Source organism: Pleuronectes platessa, chromosome 3, assembly GCF_947347685.1.
Source record: "Pleuronectes platessa chromosome 3, fPlePla1.1, whole genome shotgun sequence".
NCBI lineage: Eukaryota > Metazoa > Chordata > Actinopteri > Pleuronectiformes > Pleuronectidae > Pleuronectes > Pleuronectes platessa.
The window spans coordinates 17,450,279-17,460,400 of NC_070628.1; the positions used below are offsets into that span (position 1 = coordinate 17,450,279).

At 47.6% G+C, this 10,122-nt stretch overlaps 1 long non-coding RNA gene across 1 annotated transcript; it reads left to right on the top strand.

Annotated features, from left to right (window-relative positions):
* The first annotated feature begins 3,620 nt into the window (after nucleotides 1-3,620).
* Nucleotides 3,621-4,560, top strand: LOC128437235 (uncharacterized). The gene is made up of 2 exons (XR_008338182.1): nucleotides 3,621-3,941; nucleotides 4,022-4,560. It is a non-coding gene; the product is annotated as an uncharacterized LOC128437235 (long non-coding RNA).
* Nucleotides 4,561-10,122: the final 5,562 nt, after the last annotated feature.

The following is a 10,122-nucleotide window of genomic DNA, read 5'->3' on the forward strand; positions in this document are numbered from 1 at the left end:
ACAGAGATTTTTTACAATACTGCCAACTAGCTCTCGTCGATATTGTCTGCAATAACTGGGGTCCTGAGTCTCTGGCATCGATATTTTGAGGGGGGGGGGGGGGGGGGGGGGGCTTGAAAGATTGGGAGCCCCGAACTTTCATTTTCAATATCGTTATGAGTTCACTTTTAATGACATTGATAACATAGTTAAACTGTGACACCCAGACCTCAGATTACACAGCCACGTGTCCTCTGAGGTCTGAAGTTCCAAATAATTCCATGTTTACCACCAATGAAATTACACTCGGACAGAAAGTGAAGGTGATGGCTTCAGATAGTGCTGATGCAAAAATACTGAACATGCTAGCTGCAGTTTTGAGTATATATATCTATTCTCCATTATTTCTATTTTATCTTCAGCACTTTAGAAAGTAACATTTCAGACATGCAGGAAAAAAAACAGAATAAACAAACAGAACCATAGGGAACACAAGACAGTACAGGGTGAGTCTATGGGTGTGACCCGTTACAAAGTACAAGAGGTTCGAAAGGGTACAAATAAAACACACACCCATATGCCCTCACATATCCTGCATATCCTACATATCCTTTAGAATCATATGACTGGGATATGTCCCAGTCATATGATTCTAAAGTTATCCTGGATGTGAAACATGTCTAGCAGAGTTTTAGGGAGCTGTGAATGACATGAAGGCCATTAGAATATCTCTATTAGAGAGAACAGTACATCCCTACTAAAAAACCTGGAGAAAGAAAACATGGAGCATGTGTATTTTGTTTTGGAAAGGCCTAGATGCGTCAAAGGTAGAGTCTGGCTGAATCAAAGGAACAGAACCCCATCATTAAAATTGTCCAGTGTCCATACTTTAATGATTTTCATATTTTTTTACGCCTATATTTGATATTTACCCATAATCATATCTTACATCATAGTGGATGTAAGAGTTTAAATTTGTTTGCATATATATAAAAAGATTATTGCAGTAACAAATCACTTAGCTGTCACTATCTTTTTTATTCACCATGTTGACAAATACAATCAAAGACGTCATATGAAGCTCTTTGTCTTGAGCTGGAGCCACAGGCTGAGTCATGAAGCTGGCCTCTCTGATTGAACTAGAGCAGGGGTTTTCAACTGGTTTTGTCCCAGGGACCACCATTCTGACTAGAAAGTCATCCGCGGCCCACTGATGTTCCTAAGCGCGTGTGCCTACGTGTGTGTGTGTGTGTGTGTGTGTGTGTTTGCGTGCGTGGATAGAAGAAAGTTTTAACATTTGGTTTTCCATGTTGGTTTTATTTAAAAACCCTCAAACAAATCTACAAAAATGTGTAAAAAACAACAAAAACGGTTGATTTTCAGTGCTTAACAATTGAAAACAAAATTAAAATGCAGTTTGTAGTTGTACTGCATCTCAGAACCATATTTACGTCAATATATAACGTTCATGACTTAAATGTACAGACATGTAGCTGAAATGTTGAGAGAATGTTAAACTAACAGTGATCAATACAGTCAACATAAACTGGGGCTGCAACTGAATACAGAAGTTGACAAAGTAATGCAGAATATGTCACAAATGATAATCATACAATATCACACAAACAATTGAGGCCTACTGAAGTTTAACCTCATGATCACCAGCAGCAAATCCCACCTACTGCTTGAGTAGTACTTCTGTGTGTGTGTGTCTAGAGCTCTCCTAAGAAATTGTTTCTCAACCAGCGAATGTGGTAAAGTTGACTGTTATTGCAATTAATTGTTTTGGCTATTATGCCAACTTATTTTTCTTATTACAAAGTATTTGTTTTTCGCTCTTTTGTTTTATTCAATATTTTCATTATTAATTCTGCCCTTTTGGGCTTTCTTTTTGGGAAAATAAAAATTCCCATCATACAAATGACATCTCCAAGACCTCCTGAGAGTTTTCTACCTAGCTCAACCGCTCTTCTACATCTAGATAGATAGATAGATAGATAGATTACTTTATTCATCCCCGAGGGGAAATTAAGTCGTCATAGCAGCCTGTACATTTGAATACAAATAAAATACAATACAATAGAATAAAATATAAAATATAAAATATTAAATATTGCGGTAGAAAGAATAAAAACAGAAACACAAGATAAATGGGTAGATAAGGTGCAGTGGCAGATGATGGTAATAGTACTGATGATATGATGGTAATGTTATTGTTAGACAGTATATAAAAGATAGTACAGTATATATAGTATATAATATATATTTATATATGATAGTAATTATACCAATATAATAGCAGTATATAGTAATAATAGCAGCAACAGTATATATAATAATAATAATAGTAGAATATAATAATAATAACATGTACACATGTATAAATAAAATATGTGTATATAGACTTATATATACAAAGAATATACAAAGAGTATGATATAATATATGATATATAGTACGGGTATCAATATAAGTATTTGGCGATACAATAGATAATATAATATACTGTGAGTGTAAGAATATGTAGACAGAGTGTTCAAAAGACAATATTATTGTATGAAATGATGAATTGAGACAGGTATATTTAGATCAGTTCTGTGATGGTGGCTCTGACAGAGGTAGAGGAGTTGTACAGTCTTATTGCGGTTGGGAGGAACGACTTCCTGTATCGTTCCTTAGAGCAGCGGGATTGAATGAGTCTGTGGCTGAAGCTGCTCCTTAGCTTGTCCAGTGTTTTGTGGAGGGGGTGAGAGGGATTTTCCATGATTGCCAGCAGTTTTGCCAGCATCCTGTCCTCCACCACCTCCTCCAGGGTGACAAGCTTAGAGCCAACCACAGACTCTGCCTTCCTAATCAGTTTTTTCAGTCTGTTGGCGTCCTTTGCCTTGATGCCCGTACCCCAGGACACCACAGCAAAGAAGATGGTGCTCGCCACAACAGACTTATAAAACATCTGCAGCATCTTGTTGCAGACGTTGAAGGACCTGAGCCTCCTCAGGAAATAAAGCCGGCTCAGGCCCTTCTTGTAGACGGCCTCTGTGTTGGTGGACCAGTCCAGTTTATTGTCTAGTGTGACACCCAGGTACTTGTAAGCAGGGACCACCACCACAGCCGTCCCACCGATGCAGACAGGAACCTTTAAAACACATGCACAGGGGAAAACTACCGGCAGTTTCTAGCCCCAAGCCAGTTTCAAGGTTCCCCTCATCACCTTTATATTATTTTAGACATATTTTTCTTATTTAATTTTGTTTTCACGATATTCAAGAGTAATCTGGAAATGTGTTGAAATATCAAAGCGAATTTCGCAGACCCCCTGCAATGCCAGGGACCCCTGGTTGAAAACCCCTGAACTAGAGGCTACCCCAGGACTTAATCTGCTGCATCCACCCATGTTACAGTGAACTCTGCAAAGTAAACAGGTTCTTTCAGGGTCACATGTGTAAGGTCACGTGGGTCAGCTATAGGCTAAAATATTGTGTAACATTTAGGTCTGTTTGTGTTTTGATTGTGTAGCAGGATGGGCCTTTAATTAGTGCTGCAGTACCGGCCCATCACGGTTGGTTGCGCTGTCTATAAAGGTGAGTGGTTGTGCACTGGGAGCCCTCTTGCCTTGGAGCTCCAGACTGCCCCGCCTCCTGTTATCACCGCACCTGGCCGCCTCACCTGGTCGCCTTTTTTTAGCTGGGTCGTGCAGCTCGCCGTTGTTTGGTATGTAGTAGTTGTTTGCGTCTGTGTACCTTCTAAACTTTGCACAAGTCCTCAACACTGGCTTCCATCCCTCAGGCAGTTCCGGGTCTTCCTTCTCCCGTATCGGCCCCAATTGTAGGGCATGCGAGTGTTTTCCTCCTCTGCCGGTTGCAGCGGGGAGCGATCAGCTGATCGATCGAGTTGCACGTAATTGTGCTGCTCGATGCAAGCGATCCCCTTCCTCCCCTTTGATGTTCATTCAACTCCTGACGGTATGTGGATAAGATGACGTTAACTCAAGTTACCACAGTTGTTGTTCAGCTTCTAGAACAAATGTATTTTTCTATGGCAGGGTTGACGTGTGTGTGGGCGGTTTCTGCCAGCACGTTTTTCCCCCCCTCTTCACGCTGCTGTTGGCCGGCTGCTGTTTTGCCCACTGGCTTATATAGCCAACACATCCATCCTACTCTGCATCTCCTACTGTGCTGTACCTACCATCGAGTATGGTGACTGCTGCCTCATCTTCAGTCTCATCTTAATCTATTCAGTTAACCGACTTCTAACTGATCTTATTGATGATATTATTTGTGTTTTGTGGTTTGCTTTGCATGTTTTTGGTTTAATCCGTTTTCTTAGTTATTTTGGTTTGGCTTAATTGCTTTACCTATTTATTTGGATTTATCAGTTTGGATAAATCTCCATTACTTTTGATTTAATTTCTTTGTTAGTTTTCTTTTGTTTGCATTTATTGAGTTTATTTGCCCTCCCTTATTTGTATTTTGTGTGTGTGTGTGTGTGTTCGCTTTAGTGTGGTTGGGTGAACATATTTTATTGCGAAGTCATGTTTAAAGACTGTATATATTAATTAAAAGGAATTGAAATTGTATGTTGGACCCAGTCTCAAGCTTTCATTAGTAAGGAACTTGTGTGCTTTAACTTTAAGGTTAATCTAACTCTCCAGGTGAAATTACTGGGGTGGCGTTGCTGGCAATTTGTCACTAGTTCAAACTAAAACTTCATCTTATTAGTTCCTCGAACGTCGAATGCCACATTTGGCGTTGTTGGCAGGATGGCGTCGGTGAAAGGAAGTGCACCTAGTGGGATGACGAATGCAGACGTTTTGCTGCGCGACCAATTTGTCGAGCATGTTTTGGACGGTGCCTTGCGTCGCGAGCTGAAGCAGTTGGTCAGGAGGCAGGCTACTGCTACTTTACTTGATGTACGGGGTGAGGCGATCCGGTGGGAGCGGGAGGGTTTCCCTGGGGGCGGGAGGGGTCGGAGTCATTCCGTCCCGTCAGCTTTTGGTCTCCAGTACGGGGTACAGAGTGGCTCCCAGGGAGCAACCACTTCACCTCAGGGACAGGAAATGGTGGAGATGAGAGAGATGTTAAGGTTGCAGCAAGAACAGCTGAACCAACTTACCCAGAGCATCGCCACATTGCAGCCCTCTCATCTGCGCCGCCCTCCACCTCGTCGTGGCCCTGTTATATGCCGGCGCTGCCAACAGCCAGGTCATTACGCAAGCGATTGTGATGGCGTTCGGGTTTCTGCTCGCACACAGTCTTCTTTGCCTGGTCGTCAACCGTCTAACGGGCATTTTCATCAGGCCCAGGAGCCGGAAAACTAGCACCCGCCGAACTGCAGAGCCACAGTTCGGGGGGGGTAGCCACTGGCTCGGAGGAAGTTCTTGAGCTGATGTCGTCTTGCCCCCATGTTGCCGTGGACATGGGTGGAGCTCAGGTTCTTTGCTTGGTAGACACCGGTTCCATGGTGTCTACAGTTACAGAAAGCTTTTTCCTGCAACACTTCCAGCCTTGGGGGCATGAGAGGCTACAAGCTTGTAATTGGCTGAAGCTCAGAGCAGCCAATGGGTTAGACATCCCCTATGTTGGCTACCTGGAGTTAGATGTCGAGCTCTGTGGCACTTCGGTGCCGCGGTGTGGGGTTTTGGTGGTCAAAGATCCTCCGGGAGCGGTGTCTGCTCAGGTTCCGGGTATTCTGGGGATGAACATTATTCATCGATGTTATCAGGTGCTCTTTGGACAGCATGGTCTGGCTTTGTTCAATTCGCTCTCTGTATCAGATGCACCAGAGACAGTTACGCAGGCACTACAGAAGTGTCATCAGGCCAGCAGGCAAGCCCCTCAGCACGCAGCAGGCCAGGTCAAGGTTCGGGGTGGGAAGGCATGCCGCATCCATGGTGGTACGATGACAATAGTTACAGCAACATGCTCCGAGCAGTACTCGGGTACTAGGGTGTTGTTTGAGCCTTCGGAGTCTGGCCTACCTGCTGGGCTGCTTGCTTCACCTGCTTTGGTTCGGGTAGTACGAGGCACTGCGTACATCCCGATCGTAAATGTTGGCTCCACTAGTGTTTTGCTGTACCCTCGCACTGTGGTGGGCACCTTGGATGAAGTCCGGGTTGTCAGCATGCCTGCAGGAGTCACCGAGACGCCAACAGAAGTCGCCACCGTGGCTTCCCAGGCCACGTCTGAAGTCGTGCCAGATCGAATTGGGGCTCTGGACTTGTCAGCCTTACCAACTGAAGATCAGGGTAAGGTTCAGTCCCTTCTTAGGCAGTGCAGCTCTGTCTTTTCCTCCCATGAGGGAGATCTGGGATGCACCAACCTGATCAGCCATGACATCCCGCTCTTAGACAAAGTGCCTGTCAGGCAACGCCATAGGCGCATCCCGCCGTCCGAGTACGAGGTGGTTAAGGAGCATATTAACCAACTGCTTGAAAATCAAATCATCAGAGAGAGTAGCAGTCCTTATGCTTCCCCAATTGTCCTTGTGAAAAAGAAAGACGGCAGTTTACGCATGTGCGTGGACTACCGCCAGCTTAACAACAAAACGCGGAAGGATGCTTTTCCCCTTCCACGCATCGAGGAATCTTTGGACGCCCTGACAGGTGCCCGCTGGTTCTCTACTCTTGACTTGGCCAGCGGGTACAACCAGGTCCCGGTCACAGAAGCAGACAGGCCCAAAACCGCCTTTTGCACCCCATTCGGCTTATTCGAATGGAACCGCATGCCCTTTGGGCTTTGCAACGCCCCCAGCACTTTCCAGAGGCTGATGCAGCGAATGTTCGGTGACCAACAATGTCAATCGTTGCTCCTGTATCTGGATGACATCATAGTCTTCTCTTCCACGGTGGAACAACACCTGGAGCGGCTGGAGATTGTACTGGGACGGTTGCAGGAACAAGGCCTGAAGGCAAAGCTAAGCAAATGCGCGTTCTTCCAGCCGGAGGTGCGGTATTTGGGCCATGTGGTCTCTGATCAGGGAGTCTCCACCGATCCCAGCAAGCAAGAGGTAGTTGCCAACTGGCAGCCTCCCACCACCATCGCTGACCTACGCTCATTCCTTGGTTTCGCCAGCTATTACCGCCGCTTTGTGGAGGGGTTTGCCAAGTTGGCGGCCCCTCTACACAAGCTGGTAGCAGAACTAGCTGGTAGGAAGTCTAGGGGTGTGGTGCGAATAGTGGCGGAGCATTGGTCGGATGAGTGCCATCGCAATTTTGAAGCGTTGAAGACCAAACTTACCACTGCACCTGTGCTCGCCTACGCCGACTTCTCCTTACCGTTCATCCTGGAGGTTGATGCGAGCTATGGTGGCCTTGGAGCTGTGCTCTCCCAGGAACAGAATGGGAAGGTCAGACCTATAGCTTATGCTAGCAGGGGGTTGAGGCCCACAGAGCGAAATATGTCGAACTACAGCTCCATGAAATTGGAGTTTTTAGCTCTCAAGTGGGCTATGTCAGAAAAATTCCGGGAGTACTTGCTTGGTTATAAATGCATTGTTTACACCGACAATAATCCCCTCAGTCACTTGTTTTCTGCCAAACTCGGTGCCACCGAACAGCGTTGGGCAGCACAATTGGCAGCTTTTGATTTTGAAATAAAGTACCGCTCTGGGAGGAGTAATAAAAATGCTGACGCTTTATCTCGGAAACATCCACCTGGGCCAAATAACCTAGAGGAGATGTTTCCTGGTACCTCAGTTCCTGAGCCCTTGCGGCAGGTCCTGCAGCGTGAAACCACTCCCGCCAATCAAGCTGCTATTGCTGCTTTGCCCCATCATGCACCTTCTGACCTCCAGGCACTTCAACAAGCTGATCCTGTCCTTCAGGAGGTTTTAGCATTCTGGGGGCGGCAGCAGACTCCCAATTATCAGGAGCGGAAACACTTGTCTCCTCCTGCACGGACCATTATAGGTCAGTGGAACCGGCTGGTTGAGCAGGAGGGTGTTCTCTTCCGGCGCATCTTCCGTCCTGATGGCGCCGAAGCGGTGCTTCAGCTTCTGCTGCCTGCCACGTTAAAGCAAGAGGTGCTGTCTCAGGTTCATCAAGGGCATGGGCATCAGGGTGTGGAGAGGACATTGGAGCTAGTGCGGCAAAGGTGCTACTGGCCAGGTATGTCCTCAGAGGTGGCACAGTGGTGCAGAGAGTGTGAGAGGTGTCAAGTTGCTAAGGACACACCCAGACCGCCTCCCAGTTTCATGGGGCATTTGTTGGCTTCGCGTCCCAATGAAATCTTGGCTATTGATTTTACCTTGCTGGAACCCAGCCACAACGGGTTGGAGAATGTATTAGTCATGACAGACGTTTTCAGTAAATACACCTTGGCTGTTCCTACCCGAGATCAACGAGCCCCAGTTGTTGCTCAGACTTTGGTCTCTGAGTGGTTCTATAAGTTTGGCGTTCCTGCCCGTATCCATTCTGATCAGGGCCGCAACTTTGAAAGTTCCCTCATTCAACAGCTCTGTGTACTTTACGGTGTTGAAAAATCTCGCACCACTCCATACCATCCCGCCGGTAACGGCCAATGCGAACGCTTTAATCGCACTCTCCACAACTTATTGCGTGCCTTTCCTGCATCTCGGAAAAGAGATTGGCACTCTTGCCTGCCACAGGTGCTCTACTCGTATAACACCACTCCCCATCAGTCCACCGGCGAGTCTCCATTCTACCTGATGTTCGGGCAAGAACCCAGGCTGCCGGTTGATTTTCTTTTGGGTAGAGTCTCAGACCCTGTGGGTGGCGAGGTCCATGAGTGGATCCAAGAACATCAAAACCGGCTCCAGCTTGCCTTTGACGGGGCCCGGGAAAGGTTGAAGGTGGCGGCAGAGCGCAGGAGGAGGAATCATGATAATCAGGTTCGGGATGACCCACTAAAGGTGGGGCAGTTGGTGTGGCTGCGCGATCATAGTGCAAGGGGGCGCCACAAGATACAAGATCTGTGGGGCCCTGTGGTGTACCGAGTCGTAAAGGCACCCCGAGAAGGTGGTCCAGTGTACACCATCGCACCGATGGACGACCAGACCAAAGTTCGGCAGGTCCATCGAACATTGTTGAAAGCCGTTGCTGGAGCTGCCCCTCAGGGTAGTGCATTGCCCCATTGTCCACCCCCTCTTGACCGGCCTCGGTCAGAGGATGAGTTGCCGTTTGACGGAGACTTGTTTATGTTGGGGCCGGAGACCCCTGTTGCTGCCCCTGCTCGCACAGCCGTGGTGACTCAAACCACCCCTCGGTTGTTGCTCCCACCACCTGACTCTGCTGGGTTAGAGTCGTCAAGCGCTCCCTCTACTGCAGTGGCAGATCCACCCTCCGTTTCCCTGGCCGTTCCATCCACCAGTTATGCTGGTGAAAGTGAAGTACGCCGGTCAGCCAGGTCGACGGCTGGCCAGCACCTAAACCTCTATCACCTTCCGCGACCTGTAGGGAACTTGGCATTTGGGGCTGCAAATCCCCCTGGTCCAGTGTCAAATGCCGTTACTGCGCTCTTTAGGCCGTGGAGTTAGTTGGGTGATCCTCTGGATCAGTTGTTCCATCGTCGGGACGACGATGAAGTCGATGGGGGTAGAATGTAGCAGGATGGGCCTTTAATTAGTGCTGCAGTACCGGCCCATCACGGTTGGTTGCGCTGTCTATAAAGGTGAGTGGTTGTGCACTGGGAGCCCTCTTGCCTTGGAGCTCCAGACTGCCCCGCCTCCTGTTATCACCGCACCTGGCCGCCTCACCTGGTCGCCTTTTTTTAGCTGGGTCGTGCAGCTCGCCGTTGTTTGGTATGTAGTAGTTGTTTGCGTCTGTGTACCTTCTAAACTTTGCACAAGTCCTCAACACTGGCTTCCATCCCTCAGGCAGTTCCGGGTCTTCCTTCTCCCGTATCGGCCCCAATTGTAGGGCATGCGAGTGTTTTCCTCCTCTGCCGGTTGCAGCGGGGAGCGATCAGCTGATCGATCGAGTTGCACGTAATTGTGCTGCTCGATGCAAGCGATCCCCTTCCTCCCCTTTGATGTTCATTCAACTCCTGACGGTATGTGGATAAGATGACGTTAACTCAAGTTACCACAGTTGTTGTTCAGCTTCTAGAACAAATGTATTTTTCTATGGCAGGGTTGACGTGTGTGTGGGCGGTTTCTGCCAGCACGTTTTTCCCCCCCTCTTCACGC